Consider the following 21,456-nt stretch of genomic DNA (forward strand, 5'->3'; position numbering starts at 1 on the left):
CGTGAACACACACCCCAAAATTAGAAAGAAGAAACAATTTTTACTGATTCTAGACAAATGCAAAAATCTATGAAGTACGGTTGCCAAATTCTATAAAGCCTAGATAGAAAGGAATGAGGTAAACTGCATACACTGCTTCATATTTTAAGCAATGTAGGAATTTTCTACACATCAACTGATTTATTTCAAAACACAAATCCAGGGTGACTCAGATTGTAGCAGTGACTCCTGGATACCTGGCCAGACCATTGGAAAGGCAGGACATAGCATTTTATAGACTTAATTCACCAGTTAGGCATGACCATATATGCTGTCTACCCTCGGGCCTCCTAACTGAGAGAGAGTTTAGAGAAGTTCCTTTCAGAGTGGAAAATAAATAATGTGTATCAGTGTATCATTTACATACTCTCAATATCCACCCTGCATATGCCGAGGGGGGAGCAAATCGATATAAGAAGAAGGATATTCTTAAGACAATCAGCCAAGGTAGAATCTGTAGACTGACCCAGCTGACACCCCTCTGCCTTTCCTCTTATCTGTTTAATTCATTAATAGCTTATAAGAGCACCTACATGCACTAAGCCAAAAACACTTTAAAAGCTAAAATGAAAAATTGGGGGCATATTAGGGTAGTATTTCTCAACTTCACGTCCACATTTTCTACACTCTGTGAATGCAGACTAAGACAAGCCCGCAAAGCGTGTTTCTTCTTTGCCCGCTGGCTCTGTCGGTCTCTACCAATAGGAGGCAGCGGAGCAGTCAGGAGTGCACTCAGGAGGAAGGAGCAGGCCCGTGCTTTTCCTGCTTCCTGGCTGCATCTGCTTTTGCTCCCAGTTCCTCTTTATGCTTCCTAGTCTATTAGTTTCACCACAGCAACGCCTCCTCAGTCCCATGTGAAAGTTTGTCCAGAAGCGGCAATTCATTCTAGCTTGCAGTTTTCCCAATACGCACACAACCAGATCCGATACACACTCGCAGGGACACCTCCTCCTCCAAGGTCTGATTGCCAGGCTCGTGGGGACCAATCTCCAATCTCAGAGACACCAGTACTAAGGGAGTATCATCTCATTCTCATACAACCAAGTTCCAGCTTTCTGGCCTCCTTCCTAAAAGCATCTAAGTTTCCATAATTCCTATTTCTTCTCCTTGTCCTCATAGCCCTGGGGGCAGAGCTGTTCCAGCAGTTTCTCTTGCTGTAATATCTTAGCGTTTCTTTTTTACCCTTTAACATCTTCAATACCTAGTTAACAATTCTTTATAGTAAATTATCTCTGTGTTATAATAACTAATATGGTTGTGTTTCTTGACCAGACCTTGCTTAATATACCAAGTAATTAAAATTTTGTTCTCTCAAATTCTCGTATTCCCTACATCCACCTTACTTTATTTCTCCTCATAGTAATGATCTCTAATTGACAAACTGAATTTTCCTTCTTAGCGTTATTTTTCTTAAGTCTCCCAATACTAGAATGCAAGTTTCAGAGAGGCAGAAACTTTTATATGCTATGCTTACCACTGTGTCCACAGTGACTGGAACACTGACAAATAGTAAATAAATAATAAATACGTGATGTATAAATAAGTAAATGTGTATATTACAAAAATTAATCACTTTAGAAAAATGTGAAGAAATAAGTAGAAAATATCTTTAATCTCCCGCTCAGAAATATGCATGATTAACCTTTAGAAAGCATCTCTCTTAGCCATCTATGGATATTAACAATTGATTAAAAAAATAATTTAGATAGGAAACATTTAGGAAAGTGAAATAAAACTATTATATACTTTTTATAAAATATTAAATTCATTTTAATTTAGCTGACGAAAAACAAACTGAAGAAAAATCATGGAATAACTGAACATGAGACAAGTGTTTACTATGTTGAAAATTAGTTCTTAAAAAAGAGGTTGAAAACTAGGAGGCAGATTGCTTGAAGAATTTGTTCTACTGGCCTTTTTGTGTGTATACTGTTATAAATTATTAAAAATGTCTTTATAATAAGCGTATGGATTTCAGTTCCTCACAATTCCACCTACTCCCAGTTACCTTAAATCCAATTATTTCATTTCTTTATTATGTGCCTGGCATCTGGTAGCATTTGAGTTTATGACCCCTGTTTAAAGATCTCTATAAAATTAAGGGAAAATGGTTTCATGAACACTTGAAGTAGTTGAACCTTTATCATTTGACAAATGTCTCAGGAGCAGAATTGAAAATATATTGTTCTTTAAGAAATTAAAACCATAAAAGCTGTCTATAATACTATCAATCCAACAAAATACAGCTGGTTTGCTTCATGACCCAGAAAAATGATTCATTTCCTCAAATATCCTTAGCATAAATGAGCTTTTATTTTGGGTTGCAATATAAAAGTACAATTTATTTAAGAAAACTTTATTTTAAATTACTTCCCACCATGTCAATGTGCTTAGTATGATTATTTATACAAATCTGTTCTTTAGGTCTGTTCAATGGTTGACTGAATTTGAACTGTATGTCAGTCCCTGTACTGGGAACAGGCAATACAAAGTAGACTATGAATATGTCTTGGTCCTCAAAAAATTTACTGAAATTTACATTTTGAGATCTTTTATATTTAAAAAGAAAACTGCCATAAAATAAACATAAAGTTTGCAACTCCTTTGACAAGGTCATATTATAATTCCTCCCTTGAATATAGAGTGAGCAGAATAAACAATCCTGGATTATTTTTTCCCCCAATAAAAACTCACAACAAGTTCTCTTTGGCAAGTAACTTGTTTGCTATCCATCTAACTATCCATCCGTCCCTCCCTCACTCCCTCCATCCCTCTATATTTTCAGACAGAGAGCGAGAGAAGGTGAGATAGCATTACTGAGACCATTTAACTGGGGAGAGCTCTATTTATCAAGTCACTAAATACATTAAAATAATGTTCAAATTGGATATCAAGATGAATCTTCAATTTGCAATTCAGGAAAAATTGAAAGGAAAAAGGAGATGGGGTGCCCAGACATCTTTTCATCCCTTCTGCCAGTCACTAGTACATGCCTGGAGAGGACGGTATTTGGTTGTAAGCAGTCTCTTTCTTGTGTTCTCTACAGATGAAGGAGTCTTTCATATACTAGCTCAGAGATTTCAGAAGAGGGCACAGTGTGGTGCTGGTAATATCTACCACTGTAGTAGACATAAAAGATAAGGGGAAAGTGAAACCTAATTTGAACAGGGTCTCTTGATTTTATTTGTTTGTAAATTTAAAAACAATTTCAAATTCAAGTGTGGTAACTCTGAGGTTATTATTCCTAAATTGGAAGGGCCTCAGACATCAGGACATTAACATTTTCTTTTTCATTTAGAAGCAGTCTGAAAATTTAAGGGCAAGAACGTGGAATTGATTTAACTACTAACCATTTGATGATACCTGGGAAAGGAAAAAAACTAATGGTTATAGAGTATCTATTCAATGCTGAGTACTCAGGTTCTTAGCGGTCATTTCGCTTCATTTACTGATTACAACTCTGTGAAGCATGTTATTCTACCTCAAATTTACAGCTGAAGAAACAAAATTTGAAGAGTTTAACTTATTTTCCCAAGGTACACATCACATAATAGAGTTAGGACTAAACTAAGGTCCGACTAGAAGCTCAGTCCATGAGTATTCCACTCTTGTTTGCCCAGCTGTCAAATTAGAAAAATATCTCTTAGTTTTTTTTCACCTTTGAAATCTTGATCCTTATTTAAATAATATCTCAATTAGGTATTAGTAAAATTCCTTATATCCTTTCCTTTTCTGAGAAGATTGATTTCTTTGTATCTTCAAGTATAAACCTTGAATTGGACTAGAAAATGACATATATGTCTTAAACATTTTCCCTTCGGTTCTGGGACACATTTTCACATTGTAATAAGCAAAGAAATGGGACAATAGCTCTAGCTTTAACGTAGTTTGGCTCTACAGTCTCCTTTAACCGAAGGATCCTATGCTATTAATGATCTAAACATTCTCATAACTGCTTTGAGTGCTAGGCAACACAGGAAGGCTTCGATAGCTAGAGACATAACTCCATCATTTCTTCTTCATTTACTTTTTCTGCATTTCCACCCATGCATGTATGAGCCTGATTTTCCTACCTACTAAATATGCTGGAGGACTGTTAAGAAAGCTGTTGTCCTCTATCTCCTTCCTTCACTCTTTCTTGCTTCTCATTTTCCCTTAACCAACTTATTTGTGGTGTCAGACAGAGCTCACATAGAATTCATATCGGGAGTTCGTGGCAGCAGAAAATCTTAAGGAAAACACACACACATACACACTACAGTTTAGCTTGAGGGGATTTTTGTTTAGTAGGTTCCTTGTGTACCATTAAAAGGAAAATAACATGTTAAAACAAGCACACATTACAGATCTCAATCTGCCTCGACAGCAGCCATCTGCTAAGGTAAAATACACGCTGATGCTCCCAGCAGTGAAAGTCGTTACCTACTCTTGTGATGACGGAAGGGAAATCTAAATGCAGAAAGAAGCGTTGAGTGAGAAACAGCGAACATCCTTTGAACAGGTCAACAGTCATTTCTATTGCCTCCTGACCTAAGAATAGACATGTAATATGTTCTCTGCTCTTTAAGACACGACACTGGAAAGAGCTCTTCATGGATTTAGAATACAATGGCCATGATCTCCTTAGAAGACAAAAAAAAAAAATGTCCTAGATGTTCATATGTTCATTATGTGTCTCCTAACATGTTTATCTTCCTTGAATTGCTCCATAAGAACATGTTGGAGGAGAAGTTTAAAGTTCTTGCAAAGGTCCCCAATATCCCCTAGGAAAAAACCTATCACTATTTTGTCCATCTCATTCTTTGGATACTTTTGGCAGTGCCATACCTCTGTTAATACTTTTCTTCCTTGTTTCTGCAACAGTGGAAAATTCTGGTTCTCTTCTCATCACTCCTAACTTTCTTTTTGTGGGAATGCTTTTTTACCTCCTAGCTGATAAACGTAGGCATTACCCATTCTTTTTTGTATTGCCTTTTTCTCTCTAAATACTACCTTGGAAATATTTCAATCCCTATACTTACCCGTAAGAATGTAGATCCCAAATTTGTGGTATTATCCCTGGCTTACTTTCAGAACCAGCATTTCCAATCATAGATATTTCTATCTTATGATAGAACCAATATTCCATTGATTATCTAAATTTAATGACATCTCAGATGTTTCCTCATAAAGTCTCATGCATAATAATTCCAAAGGTGGTTTGAGCCCCAGAATTGTCTGAAATGGCTACGCAATGACGTCTACATTTCCACTCAACATACCTTGGTATTGGCCTTATCTTTAGGCTGGTAGTGAGAGAGCTTCAATAGTCCTTGGCACCACACCTGGGAATGGAATTGTTCAAAGTTAAAGTGATGAACTAGCTGTTCCTATGATTTTTATTAGAAACAAGTAGCTTTACTCAAAACCAGCTTTGACCCCAACCCACAAGTAGATTCCCTTCTCTTATTTCTAGCCATAACTGAGACTAATTGCCTTTTCTAATCCATTTATTAATAAGGGGTACTGAAAATCATGATTGACTTAGGCTGATGCTAAGGTTGAATGGATGTTGAGGAGGCAATAACAACAGCCACCACTATATTATCTCCTTTCTATCTCCACCTGCCAAAACTCCATTAATCCTTCAAAGTGCATGTTTTCTATGAAAATTTTCATGCTTACTACTGATAAAGCCCTCATATCTTTTTTTTCTTCACACTACCTATATAGCTCCTATTGTGTGTTGACTTGTAAATCAACATTTCCATGTCTTGGCAAACTTAACATTCCCTTTGCCCTATTAATTTGTAGGAGCCAACTTCACACTGAGAGGTAGACATGAAGTCCTCTGTATCCATGGGCTTCACCAGCCTCACTCCAGCTTGAGGCTGATTATACACTCTAATATCTCTTGTACGTCCCAACAAGGACTCTCACAGTCTTTGGTGCTGCCACTATCCGTACCTCTGTAATAGCTATGCTCTTGCTCTTTTCATTGTCTGATTGACTTCCACTAACTGAGCCATCACTCACAGGCAGGTCACAGTGTTTTCTTCTGCACAGTTCAGCTGACAGCCTAACCGTAAGAACAAACTCCAAATGATAATAAATCAACCGTTTTGAAATATAGAACTTAAATTGATAATATACAGATATCTAGACTTTATTGGGAATACACAGGGAAAATATCAATGCAGAGTATGTATGTAAAGAAACTGTAACATATTTTACAACCACAAAACATCAACAAATACTTACTTATTTCATGAACTATTCAGTCTATAATGGCAAAATGTGAGATAGACTATATGTATATTATCTGAGATCAGTTATATTTCTTGAGATAGTCCCAGCCTCTAGAGCCAGGTAACTCACATCTTGATAAGAAGGCATTTTATTCATTTTCACTTCTTAACATTTTTCTAAAAAAATTCGAGCTTTCCTAGATAAAGACTCATTTATTTGAAAATGAAAATTCATAAACTTATATGATTGTAGATACAGAGTTGTCTTATTTTATGATAGGAGAAAAAGCAGTATTTTCATGTGCCAATTACATGAAGTTCACATTACTATAACTTCCTTCTGAAAATCTCTGAGAAGCACACTCAGTTGCCATATGCAGATGAAAATTAATTGTCTGTCAGAATGTCAGCTTTATAGATATATATGCAAAGAAAAGAAGTTTTCCTATGTTTCAATCAAATCTTTTTGTTCTTTTCCTGGTAAGGCAAGTGTCGCTGGGAAGTTTTATCTGTTTAGAATTACAGAGATCTTTTTAACTTTGAATCTTTGTTGAGAAAAATGAGAAGACAAAGAACAATCCATCTCGGTCTGTTGTTTCACTGACATCTCTGAACACAATATCAACACAGCTGACCCTCTGACTACTTACAGCTTTTTTTGACATGAAATACATTCTTTATAGATGGAAGAAAATTAAATTAGCTTTAACTCTTGGAAGTCATAGTTTTAGTATTTAGGCTCCATTATCTTCTTTATGGAATTACTGACCTTTCTCTTTTACTACATGAGAGAAGAAAACAAATGGGATTTGAACATGGGACATTTGAGCAAAATAAACAGTTAAAAATCACGTGCTCCTCTTTAAGAAACAGGAAACACAAAGAAGTCATTTGTTAGAAAATATGAATGATTTATATATGAAGACACAAAAATAAAATAAAAAAATAAATTGTTCAGATAAATGATCTGAAGCCTGATGAAATGGCTGATGGTCAATACCACAGTAATTAATTGATTATTTTGTTCTGTAAAAACAGGTGAAGCCTGGCAAGACACCATGAGCAAGGAATGATAACCTAAATATTTCAATCATGGGCAAACTATAGAATTAAAAGTTATACAATGATTTCAGGAAATAACCAAATCAACACAAACCAAAATGAACCAAACGAAAACAAAAAGACAAATTAAAAAAACCATAAAGAAACATGTAACAAAAGATTTGACTATTGTAAATAATGCTGCAATAGACATGAGAGCGCGGATATCTTTTCTACTTCCTTTTCATTTCCTTTGGATATATGTTCACAAGTGATATTGCTGGATCAGCCAAGATAAACAAACACCTAAGTGTCTGTCAACAGATAAATGGATAAAAAAGATGTAGTATATATACGTGTACAATGGAATAGTATCCAGCCATGATATAGAAGGAAATCCTGCCATTTGTGACAACATGGATGGACTTGAGGGCATTATGCTAAATGAAGTAAATCAAATAGAGAAGGGCAACTTCTGTATGAAAGAGCTGAATTCATAAGAGACAGAGAGTGGAGTGGTGGTTGTTAGGGGCTGGGCATGAAGGAATTGGGAAGATGTTAGTCATGGGGTACAAATTTCCGGTTAGAAGATGAAGAAGTTCTGGGGGTCTAATGCATGCCATTGTGATTATAGTTAACAGTATTTGGTTGTATACTTGAAAATTACTAAGAGAGTAGATCTTAAATGTTCCCACCACAAAAAAGAAATGATAATTAAGTGATGTGATGGAAGTGTTAGCTGACATTACCATGATAATCATATTGCAATATGTAAGTGTATTAAATCAACATGTTTTACACCTTAAACTTATACGTTGTTATATGTCAATTATATCTTAATAAAGGTAGGGAAAAGTTTTGAGAAGATTCTCAGAAGACTGAATGCTATATCTCCCTAGTATATGGGGTGAGTTAGAAGCTTTAGCCTGGAGCAGACAGCAGCCAAAGGGGAGCAGTGAGAGTCTGAAGAAAACTCTGTAGATCTTGTTCTTGTCTTTCTGCTATCCAGTGCTCTGTGACAATCATCGCCTTCTCTTACTGCGGTGGACCACTAGTGCTGATCTATGCACAGAAGAGGTGAGCAAAAGACATGCTAAGATAAAGTATTAAACAAAATAAGGACTGAAAAACAAACTACACCGGGACATTCAATCTTCACTGTCTCCTCCAAATCGGCTAGATTATAACATTATAGAGTGATGCCATCCTTTCTGCTATGATATAATAACACTAAATATATGCATATATGTATATGTATATAATATGTATATGCACATATACATAGCACTGTATATATGTGTGTGTGTATATATATGTAGTCACACTCACACACAAGCTTAAACAGAGATTTGATAATGGTGATATTGAAAAAATATATATAGGCAGTTATTCACATTAGTAACTAAAATAAACCTTAGCATTAGTAAAATACCTAGCATATTTTTATCAAGACATAAAGGAAGACAAATAACTAAGTCAGCCTTAAAAAGAGAATATAAAATGAAATTACGTGGTCAGATGGTAGTTGGCTTGCTCACCAGATATCAAGATGGGCTACAAAGCCATAGACGTAACAATAGTGTTGAAAAGGAACAAGCACAGGAAAAAAGACACCAGAAAATAGTAAAAACTTTAGGAATAGACCTAGGTATGCATGAAGGTTTAATTAAAAAAAGAAATTGACCCTATAAATTAACAGGAAAGTGAGTTCTCTAGAAGAGAATATTGGGATATTGAATCATTACATAAAAAAATATATAAAACAGGATCTCATATGCAAATGTGGGCTCTACAACATAAACTGTATGTGAAAAGTACAGTTAACAGATTAATACAAAACAATATAGGAACTTATATCAATGACCAAAAATGAGGAGTGACTTTTTTCACATTTTCTATAACGAAGAATACTATGGACAAAATTAAGCAGGTTACAGAAAGAGAGAATATACTTGCAATGTGCAATGTCAACAAGAGAGACGTATTACTATCTATAATATGCAGGTGACTTATACAAATCAACAAGAACAGGACAGTAACCTCCATAGATAAATGAGCACAATGTGTAAACAAGTAGTTTACAAAGAAGGAATCTCCAAAACTAACAAAGAGATGATCAAATTCTTTAATAATGAGAGAAATACAAACTGAAAGAAAAATTAGCTGTAATTTTATACTCATTAGATTATTAAAACTTAGGAAATATATAAAACCAAGTATTGATGATGATGTAGAATATAAATGCTCACACACCCTACTGATGGCAACTACTCAGGAGGAGAAACTAACACTGCTTAGTTCATCAACTGAAGTATCTTAATACACTATCAACCAACAACACCACATTGGGGTACATAGCAGAAAGAAAACTGTACACTGTTCCATACGGGGAAGTGTGCAAGGATGTTGAGGGAACAGTGTTATTCACGGCAGGAGGGAGGTGGAGGCAAATAGAGTTAGCCATTCCTGGGAGTGTGTAGACTCATATCATGAAGAAGTATGAAGCAGTGAAGTACAACAAATATATGTAGTATAGCCAAGTAATTTAATCTATATTAAATTATAGATTAAAATAGAGAATGCAAAACTCAGGCTCGAAAGTAAGGTAAAATCGAGAGTATGATTATAGCACAAAATTCAGAGTATGAAATCCTTTTTATTTACTATTCGTGGAAGACATATTAGTCTACCAGTGTAAAGAAAAAAAATTCAACTATGCAATTCTGCATCCATACAATAGAAATCAAAGCAATTACTCTTGAGAATTGAGGGGCCAACCCAGTGGCATCACGATTAAGTTCACGCACTCCACTTCGGTGGCCCAGGGTTCACAGTTTCAGATCTTGGGTGTGGACCTAGCACCACTCACTAAGCCTCGCTGTGACAGCATTCCACACAGAAATAGAGGAAGATTGGCACATATGCTAGCTCAGCGGCAATCTTCCTCACACACATACACACAAAAACAAAACAGCAATTACTCCTGAGAATTGAGATTTATGCTAGAACTGAGGCAGAGAGCTATTTCATGTACTCATCCTTATAAGAAAAATATTGTAATATGGTAAACAACATCATGCAGTGTACAATGATGAGTTTCAAAGGGCTGTATTTTATTAAAAATTCATATCTCAGTCAATAAGTTAACAACAAAGAATAATTCAAAGTAAAGCAGGTCAACCTGCTATAAGGACAATCAATGGACTCAAGCCAAGAGCTGCTATAGGTTTGTCTTGCTTAGTTTTGAGTCCGCATTAGGGGAATAGTCAGAACACACAGTTGTAGAAAACCTCTACACATATATTGTTTTCCTCTCTCTCAGATATTTAATAGATATTGAGTTTTAGTGAGATCAGGACTTAGAAATGAGTTAAGAGCAGACTTTATGCTTTAATAACAGCCCCAAGGGGGGTAAACTTGATATTATCTTTTGACTCTTGAAAGCCCAGAAAGGTTACATCCCCAATGGACCACACCAGTGTTGACTAGTGACTCCTCAAAATGTGCTGAAAAATCAAAGATAGGGCCACTAGTCCTCCCACAGTCAGAAGGAGCGCGACTTGAGAGAGTTTTAGTAGTGTCTAAGGAGGAGGAATACAGAGGAGGATGTTTATAGTGTTTTAGGAGTTGGACTGAATCAGTTCAAGATGGGTGTTGTAGGAAGGGGAAGAGGTTGAGATTTGGCAGAGTTTATGACATAAGGTCTTGTACTGGAAACAACAAGTTGAGGGCAACAAATAGAAAACAGTAATACAGTAGATATTAATCCAAGCATATGAATAATCATTTTGAACATCAGTAGTCTAAATGTACCAATTAAAAGACAGAGAATGTGAGACTCAATAAAAACAAGACCCAACTATAGTTGTCTACAAAAATTCACTTTAAACATAAAGACACACATAGATTAAAAGTAAATGGATGGAGAAAAATATACCATGGTACTAAAAATCAAAAGAAAGCAGGGGTGGCTATATTAATTTCAGTCAGAGCCAACTCCAAAGCATGGAAAATTTTGAGTGATAAAGAGGGGCATTACATAATGATAAAGGAGTCAATTATCCAAGAAGATGTAACAATTCTTAACATGTAGTCACTTAGAGTGTCAAACTATGTGAAGCAAAAATCAACAGAATTGCAAACAGATTACTCCACTATCATAATTCAACACCTCTCTATCAGAAATGGACAGATCCAGCAGGCAAAAAATCAGTAAGGACATAATCGAACTCAGTAACACTATTAATCAACTGAATATAATTGACATCTATAAACAAATTCATTTAACGAAAGCAGAATATACATGCTTCTCAAGATCACAGGGAAATTTCACCAAGACAGAGAATAGTCTGGGCCATAAACCACACCTTAACAAATTTAAAAGAATAGAAATCATATGATATCTGCTCTCACACTGCAATGGAATTAAATAGAAATCAATAACAGGAAGATTACTGGAAAAGTCCCAAAAATGTGGAGATTGAATAACACACTTCTAAATAACACATGGATCAAAGAGGAAATCTCAAGGTAAATTTAAAAATATTTTTAACTAAATGAAATAAAAATACAACTTATCAAAATGTGTGGGATGCAGAGAAAGCAGTGCTTAGAGGGAAATTTATAGCATTAAATAAACATATTAGAGAAAAAGACAATGTCAAGAGAATTAAAAGATAAGCCACAGATTGGAAAAAATTATTTGCAAAAGATACATCTGATAAAGGGCAGTTATTGAAAATATACGAAGAATTCTTAAAACTCAACAATAAGAAAACAAACAACCTGATTAATAAACAGATCAATGATCCTAAGAGACACCTCACCAAAGAAGATCTACAGATGGCAAATAAGTATATGAAAAGATGCTCCATATCATATGTCATCATGGAAATGCAAACTAAAACATCAATGATATACTACTATACTCTTATTAGAATAGCCAAAATCTAGAACACTGACAAAACCAAATGCTAGCAGGGATATGGAGCAAGAGGAACTTTCATTCATTCATTGCTGGTGGGAAGGTAAAATGGTCTAGCCACTTTGGAAGACAAGTGATGGTTTCTTACAAAACTCAGCATACTCTTACTATACAATCCAGCAACCACACTCCTTAGTAGTTGCCCAAAGGAGTTGAAAACTTATGTCCACGCAAAATATGCACAAGGATGTTTATAGTAGCTTTATTCACAACTGCCAAAACTTGGAAGCAACAAAGATGTCCTTCAGTAGGTGAATGGATAAACTGTTGTCCATCTAGACAACGGAGTATTATTCAGCAGTAAAAAGTAATGAGCTATCAAGCCATGAAAAGACATTGAGGAAGCTTAAATGCATATTACTAAGCAAGAGAAGCCAATCTGAAAAGGCTACATACTGTATGATTCCAACCATATGACATTCTAGAAAAAGGCAAAACTGTGAAGACAGTACAAAGATCAGTGTTTACCAGGGGTTGAGGGAGGAAAGGATGAATAGATGGAGCACAGAGGACTTTTAGAACAGGGAAAATACTCTGTATGATATTATAATGGTGGATATACTTCACTATACGTTTGTCCAAGCCCGTAGAATTACAACACAAAGAGTAAACTCTTAGGGTAAACTATGGATTTGGGGGGGCTATGATGTGTCAGTGCAAGTTAATCCTTGGTAAAAGAAAAAACAGTACTATTCTGGTGAATGATGTTGATAATAGGGGAGGCTATGCAGGTGTGGGAGCCATGGGTATATAAAATATCTCTTTATCTTCGATTTTATTGTGAACGAAAAGCTGCTCTAAAAACATAGTCTTAAAAAACAAAAAGGAAATGAGCTAATATGACATGAAAAAATATGGATAAAATTTTAATGTATTTTGCTATTTGAAAGAAGTCAATCTGAAAAGGCTACAAAATGTATAATTCCATTAATATTAAATTTAGGAAAAGGCAAAAATATAGAGATATTAAAAACATTCAGTGGTTGCCAGCAGCTGGAGTGGAGGGAGGATGTTTGAATAGACAAAGCACAGCTGATATTTGAGGGTGATGAAAATTTTCTGTTGCTATTGTAATGGCAGCTGTGTTACACTATGAATTTGTCAAAACACATAGAACTTAAGAGAAAAAAGTGAACCTTAATGTATGCAAATTAACAGATTGGGGAAATCCTGGGATGGAATGTATAATGTGACAAAACAACCTAACTGTGTTACAAATCTATGAAAGAACCTCACTGCAGAGGGTAGAGAAAAAGGTACTGACCTAAGTAACTTTGAAAATGGGTGGCACCTGTGACACTAAAGGAAATATAAACAGCACATACGCACTGTACTCTAGTAAATAAATTTTTCCCATTGGAGTATAGATTAACAATGCTGACACAATATATATGCATACCAGATTTAAAAAATCAAAGAAAGGAATGGCAGATGGTGGGAGCCAAGTTCTCATCATTAGAGTGAGAGGTTATAGACAAGCAAGGAGAAGAGACTAGAATTATTCATGTGGTAATGGATTAGAGTTGAAGACATAGGTGTGAATTCATGTGTAGCTGAATAATTACGCATAGAAACAATTATAGATACAAGTGTATATGCAGGTTAGTAAACACACATATATTTCCCTGCTCTGTCAGTGAGAAGACCTAGAAGCAAGACCAGCCCAGGAGAAACAAGCACATTTATCACTGAGATCTTGGTTTCTAAGATACTCCCATAAAAGGAACCATGGTTCCTTGGAGAAATGGCCAATTCTAGGAGGGTGCAGAAATTACACAAAAAAGTCAGGAACATTTTGTACTGCCAGAAAGTAAATAAATTATTTTAAAGATAATCCACAATGGTGAACTCTCACAGCTTTTTACTGAAATAGAAAAAAAAATATTAAAATTCATGTGGAAGCAGAAAAGACCCCAAACCATAAAATCAATCTTCAGGAAGAAGAACAAGCTGAAGGAATCACACATTGTTTTTTAAAAATATATTACAAAGTTATAGTAATTAAACAGTATGGTACTGGCATAAAAACAGACACATAGACCAATGAAATAGAATAGAGAGCCCAGTCAGAAATAAGCCCAAGTATTTATGGGCAACTGATTTTTGACAGGGGTGCCAAGAATACTCAATGGTGAAAGAATAGTCTTTTCAGCAAATTGTGTTGAGAAAACTGGATATCCACATGCAAGAGAATGAAATAGGACTCATCTACACCATACACAAAAATCAACTCAAAATGGATTAAAAACTTAAATGTAAGATGTGAAACTATAAAACACCTAGAAGAAAACATAGGAAAACAGCTTGATGACATTGGCCTTAGCCATGATTTTTTTGGATATAACACCAAAAGCACAAGCAACAAAAGCAAAAATAGACAAGTGGGACTACATCAAACTATAAAGCTCCTTCTCAGCAAAGGAAAGAAACCAGAGTGAAAAGGCAACTACTACAGAACGGGAGTAAATATTTGCAAACCATATGTCAGATAAGGGGTTAATTTCCTAAATGTATAAGAAAGTCCTACAACTCAATAGCAACAAAAACTAATAACCTGATTGAAAAATAGGCTAAAGACTTGAATAGACATTTCTGCAAAGAAGACATACACGTGAAGAATACATACATATGAAAAGATGTCTAGCATAATTAATCATCAGGGAACTGTAAATCAAAACCATGATGAGCTAGCACCTCGTACCTGTTAGGATGGCTATCATCAAAAAAACGAAAAAAGGAAGTGTTGATGACAATGTGGAGAAATTGGAACACTTGTACACTGTTGGTGGAAATGCAAAATGATGCAACCACAATGGAACACAACACCTAGATTCCTAAAAAAATTAAAAATAGAACTAACATATGATCTAGTGACCCCACTTGTGGACATTTATCCAAAAAAATTGAAATTAGGATCTGGAAGAGATGTTAGTACTCCAATGTTCATGCAACACTCTTCACAGTAACCAAGATCTGGAAACAACATACATGTCCAGGGGCAGATGAATACATAAAGAATATATTGTACATACCTATGATGGAATATTATTCAGCCTAAAAAAAGATGGAAATCCTGCAATATGCAACAATATGGATGGACTTCAATATCTTATGCTAAGTGAAATAAGCTAGTCATGGAAGGACAAATACTGCATGATTCCACTCATAGGATTTATCTAAAATAATCAAACTCATAAAATCAGAGAGTAAAACAGTGGCTTCCAGAGGCTAGGAGGAGGGGGAAATTGCGAGTTGCTAACCAACAGGAATAAAGTCTTAATTATGCAAGATGAATAAGTTCTAGAGATCTGCTGTATAACATTGTTGCAATAGTAAGTAATACTGTATTGTACACTAAAACATCTGGTAAGAGTTTAGATTTCATGTTGTCTTCTTACCGCAATAAAACAAAGTTTAAAAAAATAGCAAACTGGGTAGGGCTGCAAGATAAAACACAACAAGTGGATGAAAGTAAGTTACCTTGTGTGAAACATTATTTAGTGAGCTTTAAACATAGAATAACACAATGTTGCAAAATACAAAATAATTATCAACAAAATAAGAAATTAATAAAGACAAAAAATCCACAATGGAAAAAAAATCCACAATGATTGAGATATGTCAAAGGAACAGAGGAGCAAACTGAGAGTTCTCAATGACCAAAACCAAAATAATTTTAGAGTATTATTGAATTATAACTCAAAGTATAAAATAAATTTTTATTATTCATACTAATATTAATAAATAATTGAATAAATAAATAATTGAGAATTTGAGTTAATAAATAATTAAATAATTGAATAAATGAATAAGGGAGAATAGACAAATCCCGTCTTGTAGATGATTTAGAAATAATTTATGCAGATACCCCACCTTCAAAGTGTTGGAGCTTAACTCTCCACTTCTTCAACATGGGCTGCACATAGCGACCTCATTCCAAGGAGTAGAGGACAGAAATCAGGAACAAAGTAACCTTGCAGTGGAGAAACCTGGAAAAAAATGACCTCAGCCAGGTTAACATCAACAGTGTCAAGGTTAATGTCAACAATGATCAGTTATGTCAATAGAATGTATCCTAGATATGATGTGATGAAAATGGCACTTTACCTCTGTGGTCCTCCTCCCAAAAGACAAAATCCTTACCTGATCATCAGAAAACATTAAGTATATCCCAACTGAGGAACATTCCACAAAATATATGATGAGTGTGCCTCAAAACTGTCAAGGTCATCTAAAACATGAGAAACTGTGATAGCCAAGAGCAGCCCCAAAAGAAGACTACTTACATGTGATTGTCTTACTGTTTCACACAGTCACACACTAAGCTCTAGATCATAGTGAGAGCTTCTGGAAGCTCCTGTTACCTTATGAATATCATGACTTTAAACCACCTCACCACGCAATCTTTATTTGCTTAGGTGAAACTTCCAATTTAAACGTCTTCACATGTTTGATGCTCTTTTAGCTCCCTTCTTTAAGGGGTAATTGTTCTAGAAGTCATTGTAGAAGCTAAGACAAAGAGGCCATCCTGAAAAAGGAGACTAAATCATGCAGTGTGTGGTTAACTGTAAGCACACACTACGTTACTAAAATTCAATTGTGCACCATAATTCTTTAACGTTTTTTATCTCCAGGAGGATATGTGCCAGGAGAATTAGGCAGTGTCTTTGAAATGCATTTAAAACACTCCAGATATGCTTTGCTGATCCATTTAAAACTCATCTGTGTTTTGTTGTGACAAGGTTAATAGCTGAACTCATGTCACATGTATGTTTTAGTGGAGACTAACTGATGGTCTGACTACTCTCTGTCCACATTGCTGCCTGCTTACAAATAGCTTCTGGGGAATCTTAAGAATGGAAAATGTCATATTGCAACAGAAACTACAAAATGATATTCTCATAGTTTTGACTTTTGCACATAGGTAAAAAAATATATACCTTGTTGACATGACATAGCAAATACAAAGATAACAGTGGAGAGAACTAAAAATGTCACACATGACTGAGAGGTCCCACGCCACTAATTTATCAAAAAAACAGAATGACTCACTCTACATGTGATTGTAGATGTGGGTTTTTCTGTTTTTTAATTGTCATGGTACTGCTCAGTCATGCATGAAGTTCTTTCTTCACTTTATTTTTTTCTTACATTTCTTACATCTGTTTAGATACTGCTCACCATGATACAACTTAATCCTATGGATATAGCAGAATATGATGTACATAGTACTATGACATATCAAGGCAACAACTCTTCTACGTTTCTCCATAGGTACTAATCTCTGCTCTTTCAAGAAACAGTCCAAATCTGAAGATTTCAAACTATGCTTGAAGGGTTTGCTTAAATATGTGTCTTGTGATGATGTTAATCCTTTTATTATCAAGAAATTCTATTTCTAAGTGTATTATTGATTCTTGATGTTAGAAGCCTTGTGAATTTATTTAGAACTGAATTTTTTCTAAGTATACCTACCTTTTATTGAAAACTACGTGCTTAAACCTCCCGATGAATTACTAGTGTAGTGAAAAATTACCACATTACTGTAGGTAGAAGAGCATAAAATTACTATGTCCAGCAGTGTAAAATTACTAAATATTATTTTTAAAATGTGACAAATCTTATAACTTTGAAAACGAAAGTAATACAAACTTTGAAGAAATAGATTTTTTTATTTGTTTAATTTGAAGCAACAATAATGAGGAAGCATTTATTTTTCTGGCTAGCTCTTGCATCAAATGGAACGGCAGTCAACATTTTACAGGGTAAGAACAAGTAGCTCTTTGCTATATTCTGAGACAGAAGAACACAATAGAAAAATGTTGTTCGTCTTCTTTCTTTTGGAAACTCCTTGGATGGGGAGTTTATGAATTAGGTGGCCTTCAGCAATCCTTGAACTAAGCAGCTTGAATTACATGACTCTCAACCATAGATGTAATAATATTGGAATAGAATTAACATGCACTCAGGTAAAATGGAGTATTTGTATATGTTGCTTCCTCTCCTCTTCCCTACAAAGAGCTCCTGAAAAGCAGGATGATATTAACGTCACCAACTGTCAACATAATAGATTTTACTTCAGTTAAAAAAAACAGTCTTCAGAACTTGGACAAAGCAAAAGCCATCTGTAAATTAGAGTATGGTCAAGAAAATTAAAGGATATGTGTTTTCTGATATCTTCTTCAAAAAATTTAGACTTTAGGTTTTTAAAGGCATGACCTAGAATCCCGTGATATCTGAAAGGACATTAGATCAGAGACTGCAGAGCTCTGTGAGTGAAGGTGGAAGCAGTAGATTGCCTATCTAGAAAACAAAACAAACAAGTTTATTTATATCACCACTCCCTCTTTCTAGTTAGATGGATGTATTTGATTTTGTATTACTTTTATAATTAGTTGGAAGATACTGGGGAGGTTTTAGTAATTTTAAAGCTAATGAGATATATGTTAAAATCTCACTATACTTAGGTCAAGCTGGAGATGTGATTTGTTCCATGATGGGGAAGTGTAAATGGTTCAACCACTCAACCATTCAAGGAAAAGATACACCTTCTCATGATGTAGCAATTGCACCCTTAAATATATACCCAAGAGGAATGAGTGCCACTGGACTTCAAGAGACATGTATAAGTGTGTTAATAAGAATTCCGTTGATAATTGCCAAAACCTGAAAACAACTCAAATTTACATCAAAATGAGAATGGAAAAAATAGATTGTGGTATATTCATATAATGAAATATCCTTCAGTTATAGAAAAAGAAAAACATGGTTCAGACAACATAGATAATCTCATATCTATAATGATAAATGAAGAAATGCAAAAAAAGTGATGTATAATTCCATTTATATGATGTTCAAAAACAGGCAAAAGTAATTGATGGTCGTAGAAGAGAGAATACTAGACATTTCTGGGTGGAGGGAAGGAGCACAAGAGAGTCCTCTGAAGTTGTTGGGATTGCTCTATATCTTGACCTAGGAGGTGTTTACACACATACATAAAATTTTTCAAAATTCAAGTCCACGTTAGTGTCTCAGTTTTGTAAGTGAGGAAGTGGAGGCTTTAAAAGCGTATGTATGTAAATGCCTATGGCCTGACTGGGGGCAAGAGGCAGAACAAGATCAAACAATTTATAATATTAAAAAATGTTTGAAAATGTTACTTTAAAAATCAGACTCTTTAATGTTTCAACACAGTCAAATTATTTTTAATGTTCTACCCCAAGTTTAAAATTAAATTTGAACTGTATCTAAAGTTTCAAGGTTAGTAATATTGTCATCTTACATTGCCAGCTTGTTTGAGACATGCATAATTTAGAAAGGCTCAGCCAAATAAGTAATATTTGAGAGATGTTTAAGAAGAAAGCTTCTCTGACAGATATATTTGTATCAGCTTAGAACTATTTGCTATTAAAACTAAATTTTGATATTCCCTAGGTATAGTATTTCAAATAACTGAATCCTAAAAAATATAAAGATTACATTTCTATGATTATTTGAATTCATTTTTACACCTTTATACACATTCTTTTTTTCCTTACATTGTATTCACACTGTCAATACACATTCTACTTCATTTTTGTTATTCCATAGGGCACCGTATTGTCTTAAGTGGCCTAAACACATCTGTTTTTATTTCCCTATTGCTTATGTATCAAGCTAGGTTTTACCAAGAAAATAATTTTGATATTTTATATTTATGAACACATCATGAAAAACATTAAGTAGAGAGAACTTGAAGATCCATTTAGTTGAAGAGAAAAGGTTGTGTATAATCTTGTCATTTGAACTAATTTGACATTGGGAGAATATTCTTAGCTCCCTGAATTGTGTTGTCAGCTTGTTTCTAATTACAGGAGCCTCACGAAACATGGTTGTCTTAGTCAGCTCAGGCTGTCGTAACAGAATACCATAGACTGGGGGGCTGAAACAACGTGCATTTATTTTCTTACAGTTCTGGAGGCTGGAAGTACAAGATCAAGGTGCCAGTGTGGTGGCTTTCTGATGGAGTTTTCTTCCTGGGTTGCAGACGGTCCCCTTCTTGCTGTCTTCTCACGTGGCAGAGACAGAGAGAGAGACGGCAAGCTCTCTGGAGTCTCTTTTTATATCACTAATCCCCTCAAGAGGACCCCACCCTTATGACCTCATCTAAACCTAATTACCTCTCAAAGCTTCCATCTCCAAATACCATCACATTAAGGGTTAGGGCTTCAATACATGAAATTCAGGGTGACACAATTCCTTCTACAGTATGGTTATTAATAACGTAATGTTATTACATTATTACAATGTTATTAATAAGGGAATGTAACAACTATAGTGATTACAGCATTTCCAGCACGCAGTTTAATAGACTTTTCCTGTTCTTCCTTTATGCCTCACATGGTCACTTTCTTTGAAAAATAGTCTAAGTGCTTTTTCATGATCAGTTTTCAATTTTATTTGTCATAATTCTAAAGCAGTCCAAGGTCTACAGAAAACAATTTGATACTAACTATATAAATTATTAAGAAATTTTAGTTCATATTCTCATTTTAACTGGCATGATTACACCAGGGTATACAAACTATTGATAAACTGCAATGAATTTATCAATAGATCAGTAACTCCATAAATACCAATATAGCCCTACTGTGCATATAATTAGGTGCAAGTTGCTAAGTAGTGTCTATACTTTAAATCATTCTAATTTTAAACTGACCTCAATCCTTTATTATAAAGGCTTGGATTTCCAGAAAATATGCTAATAAACCTATAAATGTATACATAATAGACACAAACAGACTGCAAAATGGGAAAGAAATTTCCTTAAACATGCTTTTATTTAAACTTGCTGATCTAGAGTTTAGTTTTGCGATTGGATATTAATCACACAACGTTAAAATTTCCTTAGTAAATTGAACATGAGAAGCTCTTTTTGCTTTTTTGTTCAAAACAAGCAAAAATACATACACACATATTTATACTGGAGAATGTTTAGGAGAACACTATGGGACAACTAAAACCATTAATGTGATAATCAGATTAATTAAAAATAAAGTTCAGGAATTGGTGTGTGGTGATGTCGCTAAGTTTCACTTGAATCCTACAAAAATCAGCAATAAAGAGGAAACTATCTCTCCAAAATATTATAGTCCAAATTAAAGAGTCAGAAAATGGCAGAATGAG

The 21,456-nt window shown here is 34.7% G+C and overlaps 1 long non-coding RNA gene across 1 annotated transcript in view; it reads right to left on the minus strand.

Moving 5' to 3' along the window:
• LOC111770117 (uncharacterized) overlaps positions 1-21,456 on the minus strand; it is a 291,091-nt gene that overhangs the window by 26,893 nt on the left and 242,742 nt on the right. The window contains exons 3-4 of the long non-coding RNA XR_002803065.2: positions 16,165-16,280; positions 5,301-5,363 (exon numbers count right to left, since the gene is read on the minus strand). This is a non-coding gene — a long non-coding RNA (uncharacterized lncRNA). The remainder of the gene's footprint in view (positions 1-5,300; positions 5,364-16,164; positions 16,281-21,456) is intronic.

The sequence above is a fragment of the Equus caballus genome, chromosome 23 (genome assembly GCF_041296265.1).
Source record: "Equus caballus isolate H_3958 breed thoroughbred chromosome 23, TB-T2T, whole genome shotgun sequence".
NCBI lineage: Eukaryota > Metazoa > Chordata > Mammalia > Perissodactyla > Equidae > Equus > Equus caballus.